The sequence below is a fragment of the Rhinolophus sinicus genome, chromosome X (assembly GCF_036562045.2).
Source record: "Rhinolophus sinicus isolate RSC01 chromosome X, ASM3656204v1, whole genome shotgun sequence".
Lineage (NCBI taxonomy): Eukaryota > Metazoa > Chordata > Mammalia > Chiroptera > Rhinolophidae > Rhinolophus > Rhinolophus sinicus.
In genome coordinates, this window is record NC_133768.1 from 32,968,620 (window position 1) to 32,982,040 (window position 13,421).

General features: G+C 41.7%; 1 long non-coding RNA gene across 7 annotated transcripts in view; it reads right to left on the reverse strand.

Annotated features, from left to right (window-relative positions):
- The window catches only part of LOC141569749 (uncharacterized), a 77,300-nt gene that overhangs the window by 63,145 nt on the left and 734 nt on the right, over positions 1 to 13,421 (reverse strand). The gene's annotated exons all lie outside the window — the stretch shown is intronic.

The following is a 13,421-nucleotide window of genomic DNA, read 5'->3' on the forward strand; positions in this document are numbered from 1 at the left end:
ACATATAAGTGAGATCATATGGTATTTGTCTTTCTCAGTCTGATTTATTTCACTAAGCATAATACCCTTAAGGTCCATCCATGTTGTCACAAATGGTAAGAGTGCATTCTTTTTATGGCAGAGTAATATCCCATTGTATACATGTACCACAATTTCTTTATCTAATCATCTACTGACGGGCATTTTGGTTGTTTCCACATCTTGGTACTATAAATAGTGCTCCTACTGATTTTTTGAAACAAATACCAGCCATTATATTCTTTTATCCACATATACTTCGGCATGTATCTTTTAAAGAGAAGGAAGCCTTGTAGCCATAACTGCAATAACAATATCACCCCCAAAATAATCAACAATGATATCTTAATATAATTTAGTCTGTAAGAAAGGAAAAATAACTTCCCCTCTATTCTTCTAGGTTCTTGGCTAAGAACGCCCCCCCCCACACACACACACACCGTTATAAAAGACAGATTAACAGGAGAAAAACAAATAGAAATTTAATAACATGTATACCTCCTATACACAAGGGAGAGACCCAGGAAAACTGAGTAACTTCCAGAAATGGCTGAAGCCACCACCTTACATACCACCTTCAGTTGAAGACAAAAGATGTTGGAGGTGGGGAGCCAGTTACTGGGAGGTTATCAGGCAAAACACAATAAACAGGGGTAAGGTTGTTAAGCAAATTTAGGTCGTTGCCTTCTCCGAGAATAAGAATTTCTACAGACTGAGTCATCCTCCTCTTTCTATCCTGGTACAGAGAGGGAGACACCCTTACAAATGTTTCCCCTATACATGTAAATGTCCCTTACAGAAGACTAACTTCTACTCAGTTTTCAGAGCTTTTCCTATGTCTACTGTTTTCTGAAAAATAATCAGCCTAAAATAATCCTGTGCCGAAGAGGCATATTTTGGGGTGGCAAATTCTGCTCCCCTTCAAATTAACCGCTTGAGGGTCCACATAACCCGGATTAATAAAAAGCCCAGTTTCTCTCCTGGGGCCCCTCGCCAGGTAAATTATCCAAAGTGCTGGTCCAACTCCATCCCAGTCCTGCTTCCAAACACTGGAGGAGAAAGAACTAGAGAATCTGAGCAGTCTCCCAACAGGCACCCTCTTTTTTTGCTGCCATGGCTGCCCCTGAGTTTTGCTGATGAAAACCAGTGGTCTTGTTCGGTCCAACCACCCTAATTCACTGCTAGTCCAGCACCTGTCTAGGCCCCAGTGGCTCTCCAAGGAAGGCCGACTCCCTATGTCTGGGGAACCCTGGGATAAGGTACTAAGAGCTGGGATGCCAAGTGTATGGCTTTTTACTCTGCCCTGAAACAGCCTTTGTTTCCACAACACACCTGGGGGTGGGGCTTGCAGGCCCAGCCGCACCCCTGGCCAGAATCCACCTTCATTAACAGTCAACACCAAGGTATTGAGCCAAGCTTCTTCCTTTTTGGTGCATTTACCTCAGGGGTTCCCAATTCCCCTCTCTGGTCAGCAGACCCCCACCAGGACTCTCTCAACTCATCAGGGAAGGGAGATTCCTCAAAAGTGAAGGACTCGGGCCCAGTTCCCTATAATCTTAGAAATCTCTTTGTCCCCACACAAATTTACCTTGCGACAGTCGCTGTATACCAAGGCCCACAGGGAGAGGCAGGCCACATCCAGCCACAAAGGAAGGTCTTATTATACCCCTCCCCTGGGCTGCCTGTCACTGTGCATTTTCATAGCTAAGGAGGTGGCCCAAGGACCTCTCAGAACTGAGGTCAACTTCTAGGTAACCTGCTGCCTCTTCCTAGACAGCCAGTGTCACTGTTTTGCCTTCTTTGTGTTTGTTGTTTAATTTTCATTTTGTTCATTTATTTTTTTTAAACACGTAATACATTTGCATAGTTCAAAATTCACAAGATACCAAAGGATATATAGTCTCCCTTCCACCCAGATCCTCTCCCCAAAAGCAACCAATTTTATCAGTTTCTTGTGTTTCCTTCAGAAATATTTTGTTTACACAAGCCAATACCCATAGAGAGGGTGACAAAAAAAGAGTACACACATTTTAAGAAAGGAAAAAACTGTATTAAAGTTGCAATACTGAATATATACCAATAAAAAGGGGTGAATACAAGTCATGTTTGACTTCTGCAATTACAAGGGTTGTTCAAAGTGGTTACCATCAGCGGTCAGACACTTCTGATTACGGCGAACTACTGCTTGAGCAACGTGGACCAAAGTGTCCACTTGTATGCGTTTTTTTGGCACCCCCCCCTCCGGTATATCTACATATATTCTCCTCCTTTTTACCTATAAATGGTAGCATATAGTACACAATATTCTGCTCCTTGATTTTTTTTTTTTTAACTTAACAGAATGGACTGTGAATTATTTAACCGAAAATCTTCTGTTGGTGGACTTTCCGGTTGTTTGCAATCTTTTCCAATTACAAATAACACTGCACTGGATAAACTTATAAACAGGACCCAGACAGCTTTAAACAAGCAACTTCTCTTGCCTAGAAACAAATTAAAATTCCAACTAAGGAGGCACCTTGCTGTATAAGATAAAGAATTATAAAGTACTCTGGAGGATCAGAAAAAATAGAACTTACTTTTGGCTGGCTGGGAGCTGGAGGGAAGAGATGTGTGGAGTGGGAAAGACTGAATCTGCAGGAGGGGAAATCGCAGATGAATTCATTTAGAAAAAATTGTTACATTGAACTATGTATAGAATGTTCGGTAGGGAGGGGGTGAGTTGTTATTTCAATTAAAAAAACACAACTCCTCTAACTTAAAACTCCAGTATTAAAACATCTTTATATATACTGCTTGCCTAGGAATGCAAATATCAGGCACTCGAAAATAAATTACAGATATAATGCAAAATCTGACCCAGTTCTTAGGAACACAGACTATAAAACACTATAATGAAGATAAAAATCCACATCAAAATCTCCATTGTCTCAGAAGATGGGATTTGAAAACGTTTTTCCCTGTTTAGTGGCATTATCACTGGCAAATTAGAATAATACTCTTCTTGTCCTTTGTTATTAGTATATGCTTGCCACTTCTTGGCAAAGGTCTCTGGTTTGCTTTTTGGTTGGTGGGTGAAAGGGGAGTATAATGCAGTTAAGGTAGCAAATTTTCCTACAAACAAGCAGTGTACAGATAGTATCTTTCCACACTGCACTTGATGCTCTGAATTATTAATTAGGATGTTAAATATATTTCTCAGTGCATGAGGTTATATTTAACTTCATATACTGACAATCTGAGCTTGGCACCTTCCTGGGTTTGAAAATTAGATTTGTAACAACAGGATTTCTTGTGTTTGTTCAGAAAATCATAGCTGTCACAACGGTGGAGAATCATTTTCAGCTGACCCAGAGAGGTGAAAAAGTCAAGCGAGGTCTGCTATGGAGTCCCCAACCAAACAGGAACTGGGAAAAGAGCAACATCCACAATTAACTCCTGGTACTTTCACTTCCAGGTTCAATCTTCCCAAAAATTCTGTCTAGAAGTATTGGGAAAGACCTGGGCTTTGGCCTCAACCAGACCTGGGTTCAGATCTAGATTCTGCCAAAACCCAAGATACAAAAATAGGGAATTAAATTAATAAATTAGGGTGCATCCACACAATGAAATATTATGCAATTATTAAAAAGATGTATGCAGACATTTTGTGAAATGGGTGGTAGTACAGCATTTCATGTAAAAGCAAAACACAAGAAGCATTTTATATGTCTGTTGAAACAGGTTCGGAAAGTTAAATTATGATACATTCATAATGTTCACAATCTGACCAAGGCCAGGTTGATCCGGTATTCTTATGAGGCTCTCTGGTAGCTGCCACCGGTCCCAGGTAGGTGAGGCCAACTTGCTCCCTACCTTGCCACCAGGTGATAATGAAAGAGGTTCCCAGGTCCAAGTCCTCCAGGTACACATTAACAAGCAGGTCTAGCAACAGTGGTACAAGCTCTTCTGTGCACGCAAAGGAGTCTGAACTCTGTCCTCGTGTGCAAGGTTCATTTGAGGGAAAGGCTATAGAATTATAGATTCAGGATCCCATTAGTCTTGTAGGTGGCATCGGGCAACTAGAATGTCCAAATTCATGGCTGGCAAAGGCCCCACTAGAGATCTAGCCCCAGGGGCCATTGAGCACAGGTTGCATATCTGTCTAAATTCAATCATTCTGTTTGTGCAAATGTGAGGAGTATCTCTGAAAGAGTTCAGCCAGTCCATATACCTTGAATACTTCTCAATTCAACAATAAAAGCCCATTTTGAATATCACTGTGCATATTCACTTGACCAATCATTATGCCAATTAGCGAAACATCTGATGTGGATTGGAGATAAAAGTGGATGAAGCATTTGGAGGGTGACTTTTCTGATTAAAACTAGCTGACCGCTCCTGGAGTGTGCATTCCTGTAAAGGACAACTGACTGGTGCAAAAGTGTAGCTGAAACTAAATAACATACACAGTTCTAACACACCGCCCGTCTCTAAAGTAAATCACAGACATCATAACACAGACAACAGAATACTATGCACCTATTAAAAAGAGTATGACACATCTCCACCTCCTGCCATGCAAGATAGCTGAGACATTTTAAAGTAAAATAAGCACAGTTACCCACACATGTCAACAGTGACGGGACCCCTGGAGGTTGCCTGACCCCAGGGGGCTTCGCTGTTTCTCTCTTCCGGAAATTTGGAATGTGAACACCAACACTGAGCCTCCTAGCTTGGGGGCATTAGACACCAGCTTCATTTTCTACCCTGTGTCCCAGCCTGCAGAGGATAGAAGGACTCACTCAGAGAAAAGCAGGAAAGAGAGAGACCCTGTAGCCTTAAAAGAGAATGAGGGGAAACTCCTTTCCAATTTTTCTTTCCTGTTTCTGATGCTTCTCCTACCCCTTGGTTCTTCCTTGAGATATACCCTTATCATCATCCTCATCCTCACCGTCATTATAGCTGAGGATAACTGAGCACTCACTATGCCAAGCACTATTCTAAGTGCTGTATGTGTATGAACTGTAATCCTCACATGATCTATGGGGTTGACACCTTTATTGTCATTATCCCATTTCACAGATGAAGAAACTGAGCCCTGAAAGGTAAAGTAACTTGTCCAAGGTCACACAGGTAGTTGGATAACCGAGTCAGCGTTCTTATGAGCTCCTTAGGCAACACTGTTGTTATATACCCTTAGGTCCTGCCAATAAAGGATCCCTGTTTTTGTTAAGGTCTTAAGGTAAGTGAATGAGTCACTTGTAACCAAATTATTTCTGATTAAGCCAAGTATGTATCGAACTATTTCAGTTCGGTACAAATTGACTTAACGTGAGTACCAGAGGGAAGAATGTGATGGTTGCAGGAAACACTGTGATAGCGCCGGGTACGAGTGTAGGGTCAGAACTGCAGATCGCTGGGGATTCCAGGGCTGAGAGGCTCACCTGCTCATGCTGCCATTGCAGGGGAGAGGGCTGAGGCAGAGAGAACTGGGGGCAGAGGGGGTGGAGGGGAGGGGCCGCAGGCAGAGAGCATCGTGCCCAGGCCAAGGCAAGTTCAGAAGCAGAGAAAAGAAGGAAATGAATCAAAACTCCAGATGGATTAGGTAAAAACTGAGGGAATCTGAATGAAGAAAGTATGGGCTCTAGTTAATAATAATGCATTACTATCAGTTCATTCGTTATGACAAATATATACCATACAAACATATTAACAATAGAGGAAACTGGGTGTGGGGTATGTGGGAAGTCTGTACTGTCTTACAACTTGTCTGTAAGCCTGAAACTATTCTAAACTAAAAAGTGTATTACAACAAGCAAACAAGCAAACTGCAAGTGGAAGGCTGATCTGGGCACCAAGAGACAGTCTGACAGTGGACAAAGAGAACAAATGTCAAACCAGACATCTGAACAACGGGTGAGTTAGAAACAGGAGGTTGAGTCGGCTCCCGGCCTCTCTCCTCAACCCCAGGCACAGGAAGCGGGAAGGGGGGCGGGGGGGGGGGGAATGCCAGCAACAGTGCAAAGCAAGACTGAGATGCTGCCCTCTCTGCTCTCACTAATCTCACTAATGGCTGGGTATGGGTCAGTGCAAGGCGCCCCCACAGGTTGCCGTGTGCAGAGTTCCTGGGGTGGCCCTCCCAAGGGTAAGGGAGGATATCTGGAGAAGGGAGATTTTCATTCATAAGAAGGGGAAGTAGCTGTCAGAGGTGATGAGAGAAGAGGGAGCACAGTTGGTTTCCTGATGCTGGTAATGGATCGGTAATCACCAATGCAGCTCCCAAGTCGAGACTCTTTCCCCTTAAGGTCAGCAGGATGGATGCCCAACAGCTGGCTGGGGCGAGGCGTGTAGTCTCCTAAAGGGGGAGATGGGATAGGGGCTTGAAGACATTGCTGGAAGCTTGAAATAGCTGTGGGGGCAGGAGAGGAAGGGAGGAGGCAGTGACTAGGTCAGGAGAAAGGATGGTCAGGAAGGTGTGAGGGCCCAGCTGAGAGCCAACCTGTGGGGATAGAGGAGTTTTCACAGCAGCGAAAGTGGGAAGCCATATGGTTGCAGGATCAGGGTTTTGCCCAGTAATTCTAAGAGAAGACCTGAGAGAAAAGGGAATCAAGGTGTGGTTAAGAGAAAGTGTGGGTAGGCCATGGGTCCGAAGCGGAACGGGGAAGGCAGAAGACAGAAGGGGAGCTGATGGGGGAAATAGAGGGCAGAGGGCCTGCTCAGATGACTGACTTAAAAACAGTTGGGGCTGAGGCATGGTCTTGCTGTGTTCTTGACCTTGTTATTATCTGGAAATTGAACTTACTGTGATCACTTCACTAGCAGGTTCCCTCCATTTCGTTCTTCATGTATGAATAGAAGCCATCATTTGTTAATTTGTTCATTCACTCATTTATTCATTGATGTATCTATCCAATGTGTGTTTACAATGCGCTCTGTGATCACTGGCCCCTGCTAACTTGGAGGTGAACCGTATGAAAAGAAGCTTTTCCCCTCTTTCCCCCTTCAAATGGGATATAAACGCTCAGCTATTTTTCCGAGGTTCGGCTCTAAGTTAGCAGGGCCCAGAGTTCACAGAGCACATTGTAAACACACAACATTGGATACATGAATGAATAAATTAGTGAGTGAATGAACAAACTAAAACAGATGATGGCTTCTATTCATGTTAGTGGAAATATGCTCATCCACTAGGTGCAAACTGAGAATACTCTACTTTTAAAACTTTTTAGGCGTAACTTGCATATGGTAAAATGTACGAATCTTAAGTGAACAGCTTGTTGTGTTTTCATCTATGTATATCCCTCCATGTAACCACCATCCAGATCAAGATACAGAACATTTCCATCACCTGAGAAAGTTCCCTTGTGTCCTGTCTCAGTTTTCCTCCCTCACCCTCAGAGATAATGAATATTCTGGGTTCTATCATCATAGACGCAGAAGACACCGTGCTTTTGATTGGGTTTCTGGGGGTGGGGGTGGGGGGTTGGAGAGAATTATCCCAAAGTCACAGAAGTCAGTATCCAGTGGCTCAGTGAGATAAAGTGCCCACTGAAACTTAGAAATAAGATTGCCCTCTGTCTCACTCAGGCTTTAATCAGGAAAACAAACATGACAGGGACCACGGAAGCGACTGGGAAGCTCTCATGAATGGAGAGGTATATGCAGCCACCCCCCAAAAGTGGCTTATTCCAGTGCCCCGTCAGTCTGACACAAATATCCAGTCTGCCTGGGGTGGGGGAGTAGTTCCAGCGGTGCAGGTGCATACAACAGAGCCTAATGCATTAAATATTTGCTCTGATTTTATACCCACCAAGTTAATTTCGAGTAAGTAGGATTCCCGTGTCACTTGCATTTGGGGAGACAATACACTGATTAGGTTGACATGAATATGTAGACTATGACATACTTATACAGCTCATCGTAAATGAACAAAATGCTCTTTGCAACATTAAGATCTTATGAGTTTGTTGTTTTGGGTCAATGTCATGGAGTCAGAGTCACGCTAGGACCTGATGGACCTGGGGCTTTCTGACGGGAAGGCTGAGGCCTGGGTTGTGCCCTGCAGTGAATTCCCATGGTAGATACCATGCCTAAGATCTCTTGGACGACAGCTGTTAACATGCCAACCACAACACTGGCCTTTGGAAACTTCCACACGCACTGAAGACGTGTTTTGTAAAATAACATTCTCCAAACATAAAATGAAGTCACATACAATAGTAGTCAAAGGGAGATATGCCTTCTCAGGATACAAAAAAACAAACTAGATTTTTAAAAACCTTATTGTAAAATATAACACACAATGAACATCAATGTTCAGAATATGGGTAGTTATGAACACTAGTGTAACGACCACCACTTCAGCATTGACCAGCATTTCCAAACCTTTCTGCATGTCCCTTTCAGACACATCCCCCCTTTCCGCCACCCCCCAGATTTTTATGGTAATCATTTCCTTGCTTTTCTTTATACTTTGACCACCTATGCTATAGCCATAAACAATATAGTTTCTTTTTGCCTGTTTTTGAACTTTATATAAATGTAATCATACTGTTCATTTCTTATTTATATTTATATATAACATATAAGTGATATATAGTATAATATAGATGATATATAACGTATGTGATACTATATTATTTATACTTATTCCTTTTCATTGTTATAGTATCCCATTATATGAAATATACCACAATTTATTATCCATCCTATTGTTAACGGACATTTAAATTTCTTCCAGTTTTTGGCTATTATGAACATTCTAGTACAGGCATTCTGGCTCATATAAGTGCATATTCCCGTAGTCTTTATTCCAAGGAATGGAACTGCTGGGTTATAGAATATGTATATCTTAAACTAATAAGCAATGTTTTCAGAAATCATTGTACCAATTTTTACTCCTACCAGCATGTTATGAAAGTTTCAGCTGATTCATAACCCTTGCCTATACTTGGCATGGTCAGACTTTTGCCAGTCTAGTAGTGTGTTGTGGTATCTCATGGTTTCAAATTTGCATTCCCTTAACTACTAATGAGGTTAAGCATTTTTTTATATATTTACTGGCCTTCGGGATTTCCTCTTCTGTAAAGCACCTGTTCAAGTCTGCCACCCATTTTTCTGTCAGGTTGTCTTTTTCTTATTGATTTGTAGGAATGATTTATATATTCTGGACACAACTTTTCTTTTTCCATTTTGTGGCTTGTATTTTCACTTTATGGTATTTTTTTTAATTGACTATTTTTTAGAATAGTTTTAGATTTACAGAAAAATTGAGAAGCTAGTACAGAGTTCCCGTATACCTCACACCCAGCTTTCCCTATCATTAACATCTATACATTAGTATGGTACATTTGTCACCATTAATGAACCAATGTTGATACATTATAATTAACCATAATAGAATCCATACTTTATTCAGATTTCCTTTTTCTGTTGCAGGACCCCATAGTACATTCAATTGTCATGTCTCCTTAGGCCCCTCTTGGCTGTGACAGTTTCCCAGAATTCCCTTGTTTTTGATGAACTTGACAGTTTTGAGTACTCATCAGATATTTTGTAGGATGCACCTCAAGTGGGATCTGTCTGATGTTTTTTTCATGATTAGACTGGGGTTATGGGCTTAGGGAGGAAGGCCACAGAGGTAAAGTGCCATTTTCATCACATCATATCCAGGGTACATACTATCAATATGGTTTGTCACTGTTGATGTTGACTCTGATCACCCAGCTGAGGTAGTGTTTGCTAGATTTCTCCACTGTCAAGTTACTCTCTCCTCCCCCTCACTTTTCCATTCTGTATATGGTGTCTTTTGAAAAGAAATAATTTTAATTTTGAGTGGGGGCTGCATGGTCTGGGGGCATGACATGATCTTGGCCTCCACAGGGCTTCCTGATGGCCAATTTGCAGGGACCAGGCCACCTTACCATGCTCTATCTGCGATCACTCAGAATTTACTGTTGGAATTAATGGGACGTGGGCAGGGGGAGAGTTAGGGAAGCAAACTGAATTATATACAAATTCTTTCAGATCTTATATCTGAACCTCTGCTTTTGAATTCAAGAGCCAAGAATTTGACATTTTTGTTTTGGGGTTCTTCTGAGAGTCCTCCCCTCAGGGCAATGGATGGCTCAAGTCTTGGCTATTTGGCTTAAGAGGAGAGGTGTGGTGAGGGTGGGGGAGGAGGCTTCTTTTAGGCTAACATATGGGTCATTCCTTCAAATATTATCCTGCCACACACATATCCACCTCTAAATGTTTCAAAGGAAAAGTTAACCACACATCACCGATTGTTTTCTGAGTGCTATAGCGTGAATCCGAATGGCTGCATTCATAAAGCAGAACTACCGATGATTCAGAATATGACTTTTTTTATTTTTTATTTTTATGATGTTATTTATTTTTTTTCTTCAGTCTCGACATGGGTTATTCTGTATATCCTTAGTTCCAGAATGTGACTTTGAGTACATATACCTTCCTCTAGGTTTCAATCTCTCAATCTATGAAATAAAGAGAAGGCTTCCTACAGTGTTTATCGTGCTGGAATCCAAGATTATAAAAAGCAACATTGCCCCTTTAAGACCTCAGACGAAAAGGGGCTTTAGATTTAAACAATAAGCGATTCACCCTTAGCTCAGAAAAGGATGTTATTTCTCAAGACATAGAGTATGAAAGATTGTGAGATTTTGAAGTTTTCTTGGAGGGGAAAGAGGAGGGATTTTTTTATTTTATTTTTTCAACATAAATTTATTTATTCAATTTTATACAGTTCCCTCTTAATTATGAATAGATAATGTGTAATCCAGATTTCTTCAAATCACTGAGAAAAAGTTTGTCTAATTTCAGAGGAGGGATTTATTTTATACCAAACTATTTACAATATTTTTGTTCTTCTTCAAAATAACAATATCCTAGAACTCTTTCAAGAACAGAAAAATTCACTCCTTTCCGTTTCTTTAGGCTGGATGAAACTGCAGCTCTGCTCCGCTTTTAGCTGATTATGCCCCTAAATAAGGTTTATTTAGACAAGCTCTTTCAGGGCCTTTGGTCTAGAACCTGTTCTAGGATATAAGGCAAGGTGGACAAAGAATGAAATTTTAGTTGATAGAGAAATGACTCTATCATGCTAAAAAATGAATTAAAAAATTGATTAAATTCTGGATATTTATTTTTTTCAAGCCAGTCATTTCAGAATTGATGTTTTGAAAATTAGCTGCTCTTGGGCCAGCCCAGTGGCTCAGGTGGTTGGAGCGCTGTGCTCCTAGCGCTGAGGTCGCCCGGTTCGATTCCCACATGGGCCAGTAAGCTGCGCCCTCTACAGCTAAGATTGTGAACAATGGCTCTCCCTGGAACTGGGCTGCCGTGGGCTGCCATGGGCTGCTGTGTGCTGCCAGGAGTGGCCGGTGGCCAGTGTGAGTGGCCGGCAGCCAGCATGAGTGGCTGGCAGCCAGCGTGGGCTGCTGTGGGCTGCCGTGGGCTGCTGTGAGCAGCCAACCGATGACTGGCAACCGACTGCCTCAGCCGGGGGGAACGCAAGACTCATAATACCAGCATGGGCCAGGGAGCTGTGTCCTACACAACTAGACTGAGAAACAACGGCTTGAACTGGAGTGGGGAGAGGCAGAAGAAGGGGGGGGTGTAAGAAAATTAGCTGCTTTAGACATTTTTAGTAACCCACATTCCTAATGGAAAAAAATCCTTTCCCCTTTCAGATTTCTTTAAAGTCACATTTCTGCAAATTCTCCTCTGAAAGAACAAGTTTGAGAGACAAGAGTTGCCTGAAGTTGAGTGAGGAAATTCAGATTCCATTCCTAAACTGAGAGTGGCTTTGGTGAGCACAGTAGGTTCTAGAAAGTTCGAACCTGAGTACTTGGGGAGTGTTCTTTTAATTCCAGTTTTCAGTTGGGCAAGTTTTTGCTAGGATAGGTCTGCTACCTGAGAAACTCCTGGAGTCACTGTTTTCAACCCACTCTCCTTTTTCTCCCTCAGTTAATCCCAAGAAAATGGAGAGTGGAAACTGAGGAAACAGGGCATTTTTTCCCCAACAAGTCTTACATTTGTGCACTGAACAACGCTTAAACATCTTCAATGGCTCCCATTTTCCTACCAAATGAAGTGTAGTTCCTTTATGTAAAATTCAACATCCTCGAATTAGAGTTTTGGATTTCTCCAGGTAGATACCTAGGAGTGGAATTGCTGGGTCATAAGGTAGTTCCATTTTCAGATTTTTGAGATACCTCCATACTGTTTTCCATAGTGGCTGCACCAATCTGCAATCCTACCAACAGTGCACAAGGGATCCCTTTTCTTCACATCCTCGTCAGACTTGTTGTTTGTTGATTTATTGATGATAGCGATTTTGACTGGGGTGAGGTGGTAGCTCATTGTGTTTTTTATTTGCATTTCTCTGATGCTTAGTGAGGTTGAGCACTTTTTCATATGTCTGTTTTCCATCTGTATTTCCTCTTTAGAAAAATGTCTCTTTATGTCCTCTGCCCATTTTTTAATTGGGTTGTTTGTTTTTTGGAGTTGAGTTGAGTGAGCACCCCTATGTTTATTGCAGCACTATATACAATAGCCAAGACATGGAAACAACCGAAATGCCCACTGGTAGACGACTGGATTAAGAAACTGTGGTACATTTATACAATGGAGTATTACACAGCCATAAAGAAGAATGAAATCTTACCATTTGCAACAATATGGAGGGACCTAGAGAACATTAAGTGAAATGAGCCAGACAGAGAAAGACAAATACCATATGATCTCACTCATATGTGGAATCTAAAGAAAAGAATAAATGAATGAACTAATCAGAAAGTCTCAGAGACATAGAGGAAAAACTGAGGGTTGCTAGATGGAAAGAAGGGTGGGGATAAGGGGGAAGGTGAGGGGATTAGAAAGCACAGTCAGTAACCACAAGATTGCCACGGGGATACAAAAGTCAATTTGGGGAATGTAATCAATAATGTTGTAAAGATTTTGTAGGGATCCAATGGACACTTGTCTCATTAGGGAGACCATCTCAGGGATGATGTAGATGCCTGATCACTGCATTGTACACCTGAAGCTGAAGCTGAACAATAATGAATGTCAACTACAATGCTGTACAAGAAGTGGAGTACAGCATTAGGAATAGAGGCAGTAGAAATGTAATGGCTGTGTGCGATGTAGGAGATTGGGGGCGTTATCACTGTGTGAGGGATATAAATGATAAATGTTTAACTATTACATTGTTTTGTACAACTGAAAAAAAAATTCAACATCCTCGATAAATATGTCCCTGATTGAAATTTTCAGCTTTATGTGCCCCCTCCCCCATAAATCTCTTTTTTGGTTAAACAGTTAACCCTCAACCTGACAAGACTTTCTCCCTGCTACAACTTAGTTTTTGCTACCATTGCCTATCCTTGCATATTGAAACC